Source organism: Amblyraja radiata, chromosome 30 (genome assembly GCF_010909765.2).
Source record: "Amblyraja radiata isolate CabotCenter1 chromosome 30, sAmbRad1.1.pri, whole genome shotgun sequence".
NCBI classification, from domain to species: domain Eukaryota; kingdom Metazoa; phylum Chordata; class Chondrichthyes; order Rajiformes; family Rajidae; genus Amblyraja; species Amblyraja radiata.
In genome coordinates this window covers 4,676,710-4,694,251 of record NC_045985.1, presented here as the reverse complement: position 1 = coordinate 4,694,251, position 17,542 = coordinate 4,676,710, and positions in this window count along the sequence as shown.

The following is a 17,542-nucleotide window of genomic DNA, read 5'->3' as shown; positions in this document are numbered from 1 at the left end:
ATCTATCTATCTATCTATCTATCTATCTATCTATCTATCTATCTATCTATCTATCTATCTATCTATCTATCTATCTATCTATCTATCTATCTATCTATCTATCTCTGCCTTAAAAATATCCACTGAAATGGTGGTGAATCTGTGAAATTCTTTGTCAGAGAAGGCTGTGGAGCCTACGTCAGTGGATATTTTTACTAAAAAATGTATCCTCATCTCCTTCCTAAAAGAAAGTTCTTTAATTCTGAGGCTGTGACCTCTAGTCCTAAACTCTCCCACTAGTGGAAACGTCCTCTCCACATCCACTCTATCCAAGCCTTTTACTATGCTGTATGTTTCAATGCAGTCCCCCCCTTATTCTTCTAAACTCCTGCGAGAACAGGCCCAGTGCCGACAAAAGCTCATCATAGGTTAGCCTACTCATTCCTGGGATCATTCTTGTAAACCTCCTCAGGCCCTTCTCCAGAGCCAGCACATCCTTCCTCAGTTATGGTGTCTGCAATTGCACACAATATTCCAAATGTGGCCTTACCAGCGCCTCATAGAGTCTCAGCATTACATCCCCGTTTTGTATACAAGCCCTCTTGACTTTGCTTTCTTTACTACCAATTCCACTTGAAGATTAACATTTTGGGACAAATGTTAACTAGATTTAGTTAAATCCATTTTATATAAACTGAACATGTAACTGGGTGTTTTCATCCGAGACGAAATCCCTGGCTGAGGTCAATACTAGTTTGTCTGACGCGACTCATTCATACAATGCCTCAATGTAGTGGAGAGTTCATAACAATGAAGTCCGTAACTCCAGCAGGGGGCAGACCTGAGTTAACCAAAGTCAGTAGTCACTGACAGGACAAGCAGGACCAGTGACACATATATCCTTCTCTGATGGAACCCGCAGTTTTTATGACAATCTTGGTCATCAAATTCCTACAAGTTTTCAAAATCTCTGATTTAATTAAGTCACGTTTACTTTGCTGGCTACCTGGTAGAATTCAAACTCGTATCGTGGCATGTTTCTGCGGATGGGGTTAAGATGTTTTATTTCATCTAGCAGTCTGTGTCTTGGTTGTATTGTGCTCCTGTGTTGGATGTGTTCAGGGTTCTGACATCTCCAGCTGACCACTTGACTGTGAAGCTTCCCAACAGGTGAGATTGGTGCTGGTATAAAACTTTAGTTCCCCTTCAGTTCATCATTACGGTCAATCTTTGCATCTATTTACAACTTAAATATGTCACCCACATAAGAAGTAAGGAATCCATATGTTTTACCTTGGTGATTGGCAACAACGATATCTTTCAACACTGCGTTCAACCAGTAGGGGTGATCGAATCTTTCATCCAGTATGGCACCATCTCTCAGTGACAATGTCTGGAATTCATCACTAATTCTGCAAATATTAAATAACCGGTTATAACCTGCGCGTCGACATGTTTATGTGACTTTACAGATCCGTGCAGAGTTTAACTGAAGAACATGTCCTACCTCCTCTTGCGACCAGCTTCCTCCTGAAATAAATAAAGCAGAAATTGACTGAGGGAACAGCAACTTCACGCAAGTTATTTCACATAGTTGAAAATTACCATTTTCTGACTCGCGCTCACGTTGTCACACAGAGGACATTACACTGATGGAACCAATGCAGGAGGTATGATGAATCTTTGTGACATTTATGCTATAACTCAGAGGAGGCAATGTGCAGGAAAGTCTGGACGTGTTGTGAATTTTCTGCTGAATAATGTCATGAGGTCATAAGTGATAGGAACAGTATTATACCATTCGGCCCATCAAGACTACTCCACTATTCAATCATGGCTGGCCCATCTCTCTCTCTCCTCCTATCCCCATTCTCCTGTCGTGTCCCCTTAACCTCTGACACGCGTAGTATTCAAGAATCGAAATATATCTGCCTTAAAAATATCCACTGACTTGGCCTCCATAGCCATCTGTTGCAAAGAATTCCACAGATTCACCACCCTCTGACTAAAATTCCTCCTTATCTTCTTCGAGGAATGTCCTTTAATTCTGAGGCAATGACCTCTTGTCCTAGACTCTCCAACTAGTGGAAACATCCTCTCCACATCCACTCTATCCAAGCCTTTCACTCTTCAGTCAGTTTCAATGATGTCCCCGCTCATTTCTCTAAACTCCAGCGAGTACAGGCCCAGTGTCGAAAAATGCTTATCATATGTTACCCAACAATAAGCTGTTAATCATGATTGGTTGGAGGGATTTAAGATTAACGATGGATTAGATTGGGTGTGGATGGAGAATGTATCACCGGTTCTGCAGATACCAAAACACAAATGTAAAATTCAAAGTGGCCTGGAGCAAATCCTGTCAGAAATTCAGTGATCAGAATGTGGAATTTGTGGTCACAGGTCTGGTCGATGCAGATGGTAATGTAACATAAGATCACGTATCAGGATGAGGGAACCACAAAGGGTGTGAGGCACTGGTCGGGTACAGGTTGTTGTCATCAAGCAATTTGTTTTGCAGTATAAAATCTTGCAGGAGTAAATTAAAAGAAAATCAGCAGAACAAAACAGAGTCACGTGTCACGACAAACAAGAGAATCCCCAGAGATACAACAAGTATATTAATAGCTAAAGAATAACTCGGGAGAGAATGGTTCCCTCTGAGGTCAAAGGGACAACTAGAGAGAGAATAAGTGTGGGGGAAAGAACTGCAGATGCTGGTTTAAATCAAAGGTAGACACAAAATGCTGGAGTAAATCAGCGGGTTAGGCAGCATCTCTGGAGAGAAGGAACGAGTAAACGCTGCTCTTTCTTAGTGAGAATCTGGTGCAGTTCAGCAAACTGGGTTGTGATCTGTGACTGAAAGTTGTTGTGTGACTGATCCTGTCAGATGAAAGGTGAAGATCAATATATTATGTCATTCTCCTGCATATATTCATGAAATGGAAGGTCGCATAGGCAACCCAATCTCGAGACATGGAGTGTAGACAAAGGCCCTTCGGCCCACAATGCCCATGCTTGCCACTGTACCTACCTACACCGCTCCCATTTGCTTGCATTTAATCCGTAGCTTTCATTATCCTGGCAATTCAGGGCTTGTCTGAAAGCTACTGGAATGTTGTGAAAGTAATCTGCATTACCCTCCATTCTATTCCCATAATCCAATTCCTTGTACCCTATTCTATTTCACATGCCCATTAATTCCCACTCATTCTCCCTCCACTCACATTCACTGTCCATGTCAGTACACTATTCCCACTACCATGTGCTCTAATGTTGCCCACTAATCTCCCATGTGGGACCTTAAAGGCGTTCTGAAAGTGCAGGTACACTCAATCCACTGGCTCTCCCATCTCCATTTTCCTAGTTACATCCTCAAAGAATTCCAGAAGATTAGTCAGGCATGATTTCCCCTTCGTAAATATCCATGCTGACTCGGACAGATCCTGTTACTGCTATCTAAACGTGCCGCTATTTCATCTTTTATAATTGACTCCAGCATCTTTCCCACAACTGATGTCAGGCTAACTGCTCTATAATTCCCTGTTTTCTCTCTCCCTCCTTTCTTAAAAAGTGGGATAACATGAACTACCCTCCTATCTACAGCAACTGATGCTGAAACTATAGAACATTGGAAAATTATCACCAATGCGTCCACGATTTCTAGAGCCACGTCTTAAAGTACCCTGAGATGCAGACCATCAGGCACTGGGGAGAAGGCAGGAGAATGGAGTTGAAAATGTGAGCAAGATCAGCCATGATTGAATGGCGGAGTAGACTTGATGGGCCGAATGGTCTAATTCGTCTACTATGAATTATGAGATAGCAGAGCTTGTTTGTATGAGGCACGTTGGATAAATATAGGAATTGATAAAAGTTGCATTTGCACAAATATATCGCTCCGAATGTTGTGACTGCAGTTTCATTGAACGAGATTGAAACATAACCCCTGACCTTCAGAAATGACACGATGTCTGTTTGTTCCATTCGCCCCTGCAGCTTTGAGAGTTCCTCCTCAATAGAGTTTAAATTCTCTTGAATGTCTTGAAGATTTTTCTCCATTGGACTTAGAATCTTCTCCTCATCCTCCTTGATCTCTCCGAGAATGCGCTGCTCTTTCTTCACGAGAATCTGGTGCAGTTCAGCAAACTGAGATGTGACGTGAGACTTGAGGCTTTGTGACTGCTCCTGTCAAATGAAAGGTGAAGATTGATCGAATATATTTCTGTATTCTATTTCGTTGTGAAGTAGAAGGTGACCATTTGGCACATCGATATCTATGCTGTTCCTGAGAATAATCCCATTAATCTAATTTCCTCCCGTTTCCCTGAAACACAATGGCCCTCACGTCCACATTAACTCCCACCGACTCACAGATCACCCGCCTTCAGCAGCTTCATTACAGCAACCAATTAAACCAACATGTCCGGGGGATGTGGGCGGAACCCACCCTGGTCAGAGTTGTACCGAGGGGGGAGATTTGAACCAGGGGAGGGAGTGTGTGTGTGGGGAGGGGGGAGGGGTAAGGGGAGTGTTGTACTGGGGGAGGGGTAGAGAGCGGGGGGAAGGGGACATGGAAGCGTCACGTAGACAATACCAGAAGTCAGGGTCGAACCGAATTCACCGGAGCAGTGAAACAGCGCAACTAACTGCTGCCACGCTACGCTGTAGTGCATTAACCAAAATACAAAACTACACAACACGATCAGAAATGCCACACAGCAAGGCCTCACCCGGACTTGGGAAATCTTCTGCTTCTGTTGCTCTTCCATTTCCTGGATGGCTGATTTATTTGTTGTCAGAGATTGTATGGATGATTTAACCTGATCCTGGGAATCAGAGAGAAAGGGGGTTAGACAATAAACATTCAACTATACATTCAAGCAAGTGATCGTAGTCGGTTTGCTTTTACCTTGTAGGTTTCAACAGCTTCTTTAATCGGTATGAAACTGTGATACTTGTGTTCCCGCGCATCTCGACAAACCAAGCAGATCAGTTTCTTGTCAGTTTCACAAAACAGCTTCAGTTCTTCCTGATGTTCCTCGCAGTGAAGTTTACTTTCCTTCTCTTCCGTATTCAGGCTCAGTGTTCGAACTTTCTCAGACATTCTCGCCAAGGCCCGATTAACTTTGAGGGTGCGGTGTGTAAACACCTCTCTACATTCCGGGCAGGAGTTTCTCTCCTCCCTGTCCCAACTCTGTGTGATACAGGAGCGGCAGAAGTTGTGACCACACTCCAGGATAACAGGATCGGTGAAGAAATCCAGGCAGACGGGACATATTGCCTCCTCGGTTAAATTCACGACCTGCTCTTTAGAAGCCATTTTAACTCCCGCCACTTCCTGGTTTGAAACTGCTTTCACTGATTGGGAGTTGCTGATCCCTTGTGATCCCTCTGTACCGCGCACGTTGCCGCGCACGCTGCCGTCTCCAGGTTTGCTGTAGGTTTTCAGGGTGAACGTGTCCTGACCTCAAATACCCATGGAGGGTTTAGTGAGATGTTAAACTGATCGGTATATAAATACAACGCAGGGAATGTAATGGGACAGTTTAGAGCAGGACAGAAAAAAGAAACTAACTGGGGTGTAAAACGATGGTTAAATATAAAGTTAGAGTGAAGTCAAGTCGGATTTATTGTCATCTGTACAAGTACTGCGATGAACAACTGCGATGAAAACCACATCGCCGTTTCAGCAGCATCACACGCACACATACTCAGTGCTTCACACAATATTAATTAAACGCAAATTACAACCACATTACACATAAATCCTGCAAGTTAGTAAAAACTAAATTAAATACTGCTCCAAAGACAAGGCATTAATACAAAACACAATTTAATATAAACACATCCATGGCCAGTGCAGGCGGTAGTGCAACTCGTGTGCGTTGGAAATGCCGCACCAGGCCATGATGCGAACAGTCAGGATACATTCTACAGCGCTGATGTGGAGGTTTCTTCAAGTATCAGGTTATATCCCGGAATATCCACAATGCGAAGACACAATCCGTATGGAACAAAGAACAGTACGCATAGGGGCAGCCCTTCGGCCCACAGTGTCTGTGCTGAATATGATGTCAAGACCAACTCTTACCTGCTTGAACATAATCTATATCCTTCAATTACCTGCATACTCACGTGCCTATCCAAACATCTCTTCACCGCCTGTCTCGTATCAGCCTCCACCACCATCCCTGGCAGCGCGTTCCAGAAACTCACCATCATTGGGGTAGAAAACCTGCCTCACACATCCCCTTTAAACTTTGCCCTCTCACCCTATCGCTATGCTCTACTATTAAATATTTCCCTCTCAGTAAAAGGTTCTGATTGTGTAACCTGCCCACCCCTCTCATAATTCGATAGACTTCCATCAAGTCTCCCCTCAACCGAAATAGGGGCGGGTGATTGAGGGGAGGGGGGGGGGAGGTGGAGGAGGGGAGGGAGGGGGGGGGGGGGGGGGGGGGATGGGTGATGTGGGAGTAGGTGCAGGGGAAAAGTGATAGGATAAGGAACAGGGGAATTAGGGCGGCGGTGGGCAGAATTGGTATTCAATGAGAGACGGCTGCGAGTTAAGACACACGGGACTGCAGATGCAAACTGCTGGACGAACGTAGCGGGTCAGGGGCCTATCTGTGGCACCAACAGGTGCGGTGGCGAGGCAGAGATGATGTTACTGAACGAGGAATCCAGAGGCACATCCAGAGACGCAAATTCAAGTGTCTCCATTGCACCTTAAATGAATGATTGAAATTAAATCCTTTCTATCATGTAAATGCCTTAATTAATAATTAATAAATGGTGGTAGTTGCAGCTTTTATAAAGACCAGCGGTATAATTGCTGCCTTACGGTGCTTATAGCGCCAGAGAGCCGGGTGCTGTCTGTACGGAGTTTGTACGTTTAGTTCAGTTTGGAGATACAGCCCGGAAACAGGCCCTTCGGCCCAGCAGGACCAGCGATCCCCGCACATTAATACTATCCTACACCCACTAGGGACAATTTTTGCATTTACCAAAACTAATTAACCTGTACGTCTTTGGAGTGTGGGAGGAAACCGAAGATCTCGGCGAAAACCCACGCACGTTACGGGGAGAACGTGCAAACCCCGTACAGACAGCACCCAAGCTAGAATGTAGGCGGAGACAGTAAGTCTAGTGGGAGAAGGGGAATGGGATGGAGAGAGAAAGCAAGGGCTATCAGAAGTTAGAGAATTCAATGTTCATACCGCTGGGGTATAAACTACCCAAGCGAAACCTTGCTTTCTCTCTCCATCCCCTTCCCCTTCCCAGTTCTCCCACCAGTCTTACTGTCTCCGACTACATTCTATCTTTGTCCCGCCCCCTCCTCTGACATCAGTCTGAAGAAGGGTCTCAACGCGAAACATCGCCCATTCCTTCTCTCCAGAGATGCTGCCTCACCCGCTGAGTTACTCCAGCATTTAGTGTCTACCTTCGATTTAAACCAGCATCTGCAGTTCTTTCTTACACATTTGTACTTTAGCCCTGCTCCCTCCGTGGACTATAGTCAAGGCTCATATTTTATCTTTCACAATTGTTGCTACTCTACGTAACCTTGCAACACTATGGTTTCGTTGGGTCAACATTCTACTTAATGAATGGGTGAAAAGACTTAAAGGGAAGAGAAGAATCGGAATTGGATTTAGCAAATGACCATATCGACAAATGGACAAGTTTCGTTATCTTGTTCAGTAATATTTACAATTACACCAAAAAAAAACCTTCTCCGAAAAAGGGCTTCCTTTCCCTGTAAATTGACACAAAATACTAAAATAACTCAATGGGTTTAGCAACATCTCTGGAGAACATGTTTAAGAAGGAACTGCAGATGCTGGAAAATCGAAGGTAGACAAAAATACTGGAGAAACTCAGCGGGTGAGGCAGCATCTATGGAGCGAAGGAACAGGTGACGTTTCGGGTCGAGACCCTTCTTCAGACTGATGTGAGGGTGCGGGGTGCGGGAAGAAGAAAGGAAGAGGCGGAGACAGTGGGCTGAGGGAGAGGTGAGAAGGGGAGGAGAAAGCAGGGACTACCTGAAATTGGAGAAGTCAATGTTCATACCGCTGGGGTGTAAACTACCCAATCGAAATATGAGGTGCTGCTCCTCTAATTTACGGTGGGCCTCACTCTGACCATGGAGGAGGCCCAGGACAGAAAGGTCGGATTGGGAATGGGAGGGGGAGTTGAAGTGCTCAGCCACCGGGAGATCAGGTTGGTTATTGTGATCCGAGCGGAGGTGTTCAGCGAAACGATCGCCGAGCCTGCGCTTGGTCTCACCGATGTAGAGCAGCTGACACCTAGAGCAGCGGATGCAATAGATGAGGTTGGAGGAGGTGCAGGTAAACATCTGCCGCACCTGGAACAACTGCTTGGGTCCTTGGATGGAGTCAAAGGGGGAGGTAAAGCGACAAGTGTAGCATTGCCTGCCATTGGTAAAGCGACAAATGCTACAACTGTCGCTTTACCTCCCCCCTCGAGTCCATTCAAGGACCGAAGCAGTATTTTTAGGTGGGGCAGAGGTTCACCTGCACCTCATCCAACCTCCATGGTCAGAGCCCACCGTAAATTGGAGGAGCAGCACCTCATATTCCGCTTGGGCAGTTTGCACCCCAGCGGTATAAACATTGACCTCCAATTTTAGGTAGTCCCTGCTTTCTCCTCCCCATCCCAGCTCTCCCTCCGCCCACTGTCTCCGCCTCCTCCTTTCTTCTTCCCGCACCCCCTTTGTATCTGGCAAGTGGGTAGTGGGAGGGAGGGGGACGTTGGAGCCGGGGCTATAAGCAGAGCTGCATTTCCCCCCAGGTCCGCATTCAGACTGTCTGTCTCCATGTAAGTAGTCCTGGGGGTGAGAAAGGACCAGGAGACCAGGATCAATTAAATGACCTGTCTGGCAGGTCCCATTGTTGCCACCAATCCTAAAGAAATGAAAGCAGCGATTCTTCTTGCGTCCCCGCGTTCCAGATAGACGGTGACTCTTCACGTCTGCAACTTCTTCCCTTTCGCCCTTCTCCTCTATGTCTACAAAACCCTCAATCGGCTTGCCCCCACCTACATTAAACGTCAGCTCACCCACCACACCACCTCCAGGTCCCTCAGATCGGCCGACTTGAGGTTACTGAACATCCCGCGGTCCAGGCATAAGCTCAGGGGCGACCGCGCCTTTGTGGTTGCAGCTCCTAGACTGTGGAACAGCATCCCTCTTCCCATTAGAGCTGCCCCCTCCATTGACTCCTTTAAGTCCAGACTAAAAACTTATCTGTACTCCCGAGCCTTTCGTGACGTCCTCTGAGCGAGGACTACATGTATGTATTTATGTAGTTTGTTTGTTTATACTATTCTTCTTTTTTTTTGTTTTTGTTTATTTTATTAGAAGTTAATACAATACAAAACAATACTATGTCATACCGTAATCCATTCTATGTACAACCTTCTAGTTTTATGTTATGAGAAGGAAGGAAGCAAGACAAGAAAAAGAAAACAATAGAAAGGGGAAAGAGTAGAAAAATAGATGGTAGAGAGTAGAAAAATGTGAAGTGTGGATATAAAAAATAAAAATAAAAAAATAAAATAAAAAAGAAAAGGTGGAAAGTAGAAATAGAAGAAAAAGAAAAGGCCCCTTAAAAGAGAATTTTTCAAATCTATATTCGGAGATGTAGATCTATCCACGTCATGAACTGAAATCACCAATCCTTATGGTACCGCTGCATCACATGATTCCAAAAAGTCGATGAAAGGAGACCAACTCCTTAAGAATTGGTCATATTTATCTATTAGTCGGAGTCTCATTTCTTCAAGGCGTGCTATGTCCATCATATTCCTAATCCACATTTTAACAGTTGGTATGGTTGTATTTTTCCAAAATTTAAGTATCAATTTCTTTCCAATTATTAACCCATAATTTAAAAAAAACATTTTGGTCTTTATTTAAATTGGTATCTTCTCCTATTATTCCAAATATAATCCATTCCATTTTGGGTTCTATTCTTGACTTGAAGAGCTTTGTAAATATATCAAATATATCACTCCAAAATTTATTCAACTTTGTACATCCTACAAATGAATGTGTTAAATTAGCGTTTTGAAACAAACATTTATCGCATCTGGGAGAGACGTTTGGATAAAATTTATTCAACCTCGTTTTTGAATAATATAGTCTATGTAATAATTTGAATTGAATTAAATTATGTCTTGTATTAATAGAACAGTTATGTGTATTCATCAAATACTTTTCCCATCTATCCTTCGAGATCTTTATCATTAGCGCATGTTCCCAATCTTCCCTTAGTGCTTCTGTTGAGGGTGATTCTCTATATAATATATTATTATAAAAGTATGATATTAATTTTTGTGCATCAGCCTTAATATTCATTGCTTCTTCTAAAGGGTCTAAAAATATAGTTTGAAATCTATGTATATATTTCTTCATAAAGTCACATACCTGTATATATTTAAAATATTGATTATCCTTCAATTTAAATTTAAATTTTAATTGTTGAAATGATAACAGTTTACCCAATTCATACATATCCCCTACTTTCCTAATCCCCAGTCTATCCCATTGTTGATATGTGTTGTCGATGAGAGAAGGTTTGAATGCGGGGTTGTTCAATAGTGGGGTTAGTACTGATAAATTATTTAATTTCAAGGATACTTTTATTGTTTCCAAATTCTTATTATATTGTGAATAATTGGGTTCTTCTTATATATTATACTATTCAATTTTATCGGTGAGAGCAGGATCGTTCCTATATCGTGCGGATAGCACTCCTCTTTCTCCATTCTTATCCACTCCAACTGCTGAGTGGAAATATCCAGCCAGTACATTATGTTCTTAATATGCACTGCCCAGTAGTTATACATAAAGTTAGGTAATGATAAACCCCCAACTTCTTTAGATTTACACAAATGCTTTCGTTGAATTCTATGTGTTCTGTAATCCCATATAAAATTAGTGATAGTGGAATCTAGTTTTTTGAAAAAATATTTTGGAATATATATTGGGATTGCTTGAAACAAATATATTAATTGTGGTAAAAAAGTCATTTTTATAGCGTTAATTCTACCTATCAATGAGAGCGGAAGTGTTTTCCAAAATTTAATCATATCATTCAGTTTATTTAATAGTGGTATAAAATTGGCACTAAATAATGATTTGTGTCTTCTCGTAATTTGAATACCCAGATACTTGAATTTTTCTGTTGCAATTTTGAAGGGGAATTTTAGTAAGTGTCTCGAATCCTGTGGTTTTAAAGACATAATTTCGCTTTTATCCCAATTTATTCTATATCCTGAAAAAGAGCCGAATTCCTCAATTAGTGTTAATAAGGTGGGTATACTCGTTTGTGTATTAGTAATATATAAAAGAATATCATCAGCATATAGTGAAATTTTATTCTTTGAATCCTTAGTGTTATATCCGTGAATATTCGGGTGATTTCTAATCCTTTCGGCCAGCGGTTCTATCATAAGGGCAAATAGCAATGGTGATAAGGCACACCCTTGCCTATTACCCCTTGATAAGTAAAATTTTGGAGATAGCGTATTGTTAGTTTATATTCTTGCCGTAGGTCTATCGTAAAGTAGTTTAACCCATCTAATAAAATTCTCTCCCATATTGAATTTTTGGAGTACCTTGTATAAATACTGCCATTCTACTTGATCAAATGCCTTCTCTGCATCCAGCGTGATAACTGAAATATCTTCATTGTCCTCATTATGAGAGTACATTATATTGAAAAGCCTTCTCAAATTATTAAATGATTGTCTTTTGGGTATAAATCCCGTTTGATCCGTATTTATTAAATTGTTAATATAAATATTTAGCCTTCTAGCTAGAATCTTTGCTAAAATTTTCTGATCCGTATTTAGTAGTGAAATAGCTCTATAAGAACCCGGTTCATCTAAATCTTTATCTTTTTTTGGTATAAGTGTTATTGTTGCTTCTGCTAGGGTTTCTGGTAGTTTATTTTCGGTATAAGCCTGCGTGTATAAATTGAATAATCTTGGTATAATTGACTCCTGAAATCTTTTATAAAATTCATTACTAAAACCGTCTGGTCCTGGGGTCTTCCCATTTTTCAGTGAGTTTATTATTTGTTTTATTTCTTCACTAGTAATCCGTGCTCCTAATTGCTCTTGTTCTAAACTATCCAATTTTGGGAGCTTGTATTTGTAATTTGTAATTTGTAATTTTACTTACATCTGTATTTGTTTTAGATGTATATAAATTGTGATAAAATTGGGCAAACCTCTTGTTAATATCCTTAGGCAGTGTTAAAAACTCACCCTTATCCGATTTAATTTTAGTAATAGTTTTTTCCTTTTCTCGTTGCTTCAGTTGCCTCGCAAGTAGTTTATGTGGCTTATCCCCAAATTCGAAGTGTGCTTGTTTTGTAATTTGGAATAATTTTATTACTCTAGCCGATAGTATTCTATTGACTTTATTTCAATAAAGTTATCTTATTATGTTTATTTATGGTTGGGTCAGTTGCATTGTCCAGTTCTAGTAGTTTTATTTTCTGTTCTATCCACTGAAGTTCTCTTTTATTTTCCTTATTTTGAAAACTTTGGTAAGAAATTATGACGCCGCGAATATATGCCTTGAAGGTTTCCCATAATAGCGGTGCAGAAATACCCGGCGTGTCATTTATTTCGAAAAAAAGTTTTATTTGTTCTTTTATATACTCATAACCCTGCGGGTTATTTAATATATGTACATTGAATCTCCAAAAAGGTTTTATACTCGGCATTCCCTCGATTTTAAGTATAAAAGTCAATGGTGAATGATCAGAAATAATACTATTATGATATGATAGTTTATTCGTATACGGGATTAATTTTGTGTCCAATAAAAAATAGTCAATTCGCGAATAAGTTTTGTGAACTGATGAATAAAATGAGTATTCCCTACCACTTGGATTTGCTATTCTCCAAATATCAGCTATGTTATTATTTTTATATAAGTATTTAAAAATTCACAGGTCTTAGTTTTAACAAGACGCTTCCCTAGCTTTATTGATTTATCTAAGTATGGATCTATAACACAGTTAAAATCTCCCCCCATTATTATATTTTGATAATTATGCTCTGCGATTAAATCTATTCTTTTTCTAAAAAATTGTGGGTTATCAAAATTAGGCGCGTAAATATTTATCATAGTTAATGGTGTATGGTAAATTTCTCCCGTGACTATAACATATCTTCCCTCTTTATCAGATATAGATTTCTTTAATTTAAAAGGTATACCCTTCCGAATTATAATAGCCGTGCCTCTTGCTTTAGAGGTGAATGAGGAGTAATAGGTTTGACCTATCCAATTTGCCCTTAATCTGATCTGAGTTTGTTGTTTCAGATGTGTCTCTTGTAGGAAAGCAATATCCATATTTAATGATTTTAATTGTGCCAGAATTTTACCCCTCTTAATTGGCTCATTCGCACCTCTGATGTTCCAACTACAGAAGGTGAGACCTCCGATATTTATTCGACTATTATCTTGCATTGGCTATTATTACCAGACTGTATGATTCATGTGATGCAGCCAAGTACCTCGGAATCCCGAATCCAGAGTTGTCCTTCATAATTTCTACAGTAGTTCTGCATCTCCTGACACTATTAAACATAATTAAGGGAAAGAGAAAAACATAAAATAAAGTGTACATAAAAATTGTTAAGTCACACAACAAATAATTGTGAATAAACAAAAAAAGTGAATGTAATTTATCAAAAAAGCGATAAATTACAAAAAAGCCACCTAAGGTAGCTAGATTTATTTTTAAATTGACCTCCGTCGATGAGATTATGCACTGGGCCTTGTCCCCCTATTAGAATTTGACCCAACGTTAGTCGGTTCCCTCTAATTGTTACCAAAATTATCATATCAGGTCAATTAATCGCTGAACAGCTTAAAATAGAATAAAATGAAAGGGAAGGTAGAAGATTTGGATTAAAATTAAAGAAATTATGGGTCAATAATGACACTTTTCATTTACCTGTATGTTAAGTAATTCATAATTAGTATTTAGTATTTAAAATATATGCCTAACCTCCCCCATCCTTCCTGCTATATAGTTAGTTGTGTTAGTATAGTACATTGCGCCTTTAACGTTAGTTGAGTTTATTGCGCGTAAGTGGTTAATTAGTTAGTTAATTATATATATAAATAATAGGTCATATATCATATAGTGTGGAACAGATGCCTCATAATGGCCATTTCAAAAGGAGACGGTCTCATAGTTCTCCGTGCTGAGGGGTTTGTTGACGAGCTTGCGACCTTGAGCTTCCATCTGTGCTTTCAGTTCAGAAGTTTAATTCGGCCTCTGTTATTGAACAACACATTCTTGCCAGATAAGCCTGTCTGGTAACCGTCTGAAGCATTCTAGTGTCTTAATTGAAACAGAAAAAACAAAGTTCCACAGATAAAATGTCTATTATTCTGTTCCTCCTTGAATTTTGTTTAAAATCTCCTGGGCATGTTTGCAAGCAGAGTCCGGGTCCATGAATGAGCGTTGCTTGCCCTTAAACGTAATTAGCATTTTCGCTGGGAAAGATCACGCCATAACGAACTTCAGAATGTCCATATAAAATACTGCTTGCCCTTTTAAACTCGCGTCTTTTTGCCAAAATTTCCCGAGGATAATCCCTGTAGAATCTTACGATATTATCAGCAAATGTAAGATTTTCTCCATAGGTTATCTTCTTTAATAGATTTACCAAAGTAGAAATATCCAGGAACTTTACAATGATTTGCCTTGGTTTAGCATTATCATGTTTTTGGAAGCGACCCACTCGATGAGCCAGATCTATCTTTGGTTTTTCTGGAAGTTTGAAAACATCTTTAAGTAGATTAGTAATAAAATCACGCATTTGAAGGCCGTGTTCAGCACCCTCTTTAACTCCTACTATTCTCAAATTTTGCCTCCTTGACCTGGCCTCTAAATCTTGACATTTCTCATTCAGTTTATTCGTTAGCTCCCAATTAGTATCGTGTTGTTTTTTCAGACCTTGTATTTCTTGGCTCATCTGTTCCATTTCACCATCCATCTCTTCCATCAATTTTTCCGAGTCTGTTAATTGCTTCAGCAGGGTGTCATGTTTATTGTTATAATCTTTCTGGATACTTTCCAATTCCTTCGCCGTCCTGGACTCCAAATCTTTAAACTGCTGGTTCAGGGCTACATAAAGCTCTTTTACTTCGCCGCAGCTATTATCAATTTTCTTAGAAAGATTGCCCTCCATAGTGGAGAAGTTGTTCTGAATTGTAGAATTCATTTTGGCAAATTGCTTCTGAAGATCTTTACTAATATCTTTAAGAATATTAGCTCTTACCGTTTCTTCCCAGCTTTTCATTTCTTTCTCCTTTGTATCACTTCTCGCAGCCATATCGCTTGTAGGTTGTTGAGGTTCCAGCTCCTCTTCCAAACTTTCAAAAGTGAGTTCCGGGGTGGTTTCAAGCTCATCCAGAGCTTTTTGGAGCTGGAAACTGATTGTAGTTTTCTTGGGTCCTTTCTGACCTCTTCGCTTTCTCATCCAGTTTTAAGGATAAGATCGTTTAAAATCCCAAATCCACCGGTACCGTTTGATGGAGTCAGTACCCTCGACGTTCAGCAAACCTGATAAGATTTTTTTACCTCGATCCTGGCATGGGAGTCGACTTTAAACACGATTTGTTGGAGGAGAGCTCAGTGCAGCTGCCTTCACTGCTTCATAGCAGCCACCGGAAGTCGTTTATACTATTCTTATAACGAATGTAAAGCACTTTGGCCAACGAGAGTTGTTTTTTAAATGTGCTATATAAATAAATGTGACTTGACTTGACTTTCGAGTGACCTCCTCCAAACCCTCGAGTTTTGTATCTGGCAAGTGGGTTGTGGGGGGCAGTAAGGAAGAGCTGCATTTTCCACCCAGATCCGCCTTCAGACTGTCTGTCTCCATGCAAGTGGAGGTCATGTCACCCCCAGGTCCGCATTCAGTGCCACCACTCGCAAGGAATTGAAGGCAGCGATTATATGTGTCCACCCCCTTTCGAGTACCGTACAAACCAAAGATGATAGAGCATCCCCTCTCTCCCCATCTCCACCCTAACCCTCTTGCGAATTTCACCATTTGTATTTCTTGGATATCACCGCGTCCCCAGTCCACTATGGGCTCCACCTATCCTGAATCATCGACGCAGGCTCTGCTTGTTCTGCACCTTCCCATACCTCTAGTTTCCCCTTCCCCGACTCTCAGTCGGATGAAGTGTCTCGACCTGAAATGTCACCTATTCCATTTCACCAGAGACGCTGCCTGAACCGATGAGTTACTCCAGCATTTTGTGTCTATCTTCGGTGTAAACCAACATCTGCAGTTCCTTCTTACACATTTTATTTGCAATTCTTAGTTTCTACTAATAATATGCACAGGCAGTTCGATTTGTTGCAAATACCTATGAGAGAGAAGCGAGTGTTACCAAACTTATGAATTCACTGGTCGGGGTGGAACCCTCTCGAAGACAAAAGTAAAGCTCACCGTTTGACCCGTTTTAACAAAATGTTAAATGGTCAGCTCGATATACCAAACCTACACCAGACCTATTAGGAGCAGACGAGGGCATTCGATCCAATTTGAGATACCAGCTACTAATACAGATGTGTACAGCAATTCATCCCCCCCCCCCCCATCCAACACCCTAGTTACCTAACCCGACTCAACTAAATTTAAGGTAGCTCTTCTTTTCCAAGAATCTTTATTTGCTTAAAGGGCCTATCCCACTTTGCGATTTATTTCGGCGACTGCGAACGTCAACGACCGACGCCCGTTGTCACCGCGAAGTCCACCTTCCGCCACCTCCAGTTTAACTTCCATTTGGAATATTTTGGAGGACCAAGAACCAAGAACCAAGTTCCTTGTTTTAACAGGATGAGACCTGTTGCACAGTCTGTGACCTCGCGTTACTGGTGGCGTTAAGGGCCTTGGTTCTGTGGGTCCTGTTGGGGTGCCGAGGCACGGAGCGGGCAGGAGCGATGGATTGGATTCGCCGCGACATCCTCCTCTCTCCAATGAGAGTTCTGCAACACCCTCTCTCGCTGCGCCCCCTCTGTGATCCCTCCCGCTTTTGCGAATCTTTCATTCATTTGCACTATGTACCGCCTATATCTCCATAAAAACAACAGAACCATCATCCTCGACCTCGAGGGATAGCCACGCCGAGGATATCTCTCGTTTCCCGTTCCACTGACTCTCAGTACAGGTATTCCTTCTCTCCAGAGATGTTGCCTGAGTTAACCAGCTGAGTTACTCCAGCATTTTGTATCCAACTTCGGTGAATGAAACGTCGGCGGTGGAGCAGCGCCACACAGAGGCGATGCTCAGTAACTGCAAGTCGGCAGCAATTCGGCAAAGTGGCTGCTTCCTTTTAAGGAAGAAATGCAAATGAAGCCAGCAGCGAGGAAAAGCGGTCAAATCTGATAAAGATCAGGTGTGAAACGAGAAATGAAAGGCAACAATATGTCGGTTTTCCTGTTCTCGGCAAACAAATGCAGTATAAGTTGTTGCAATTTTGGCTCGTACT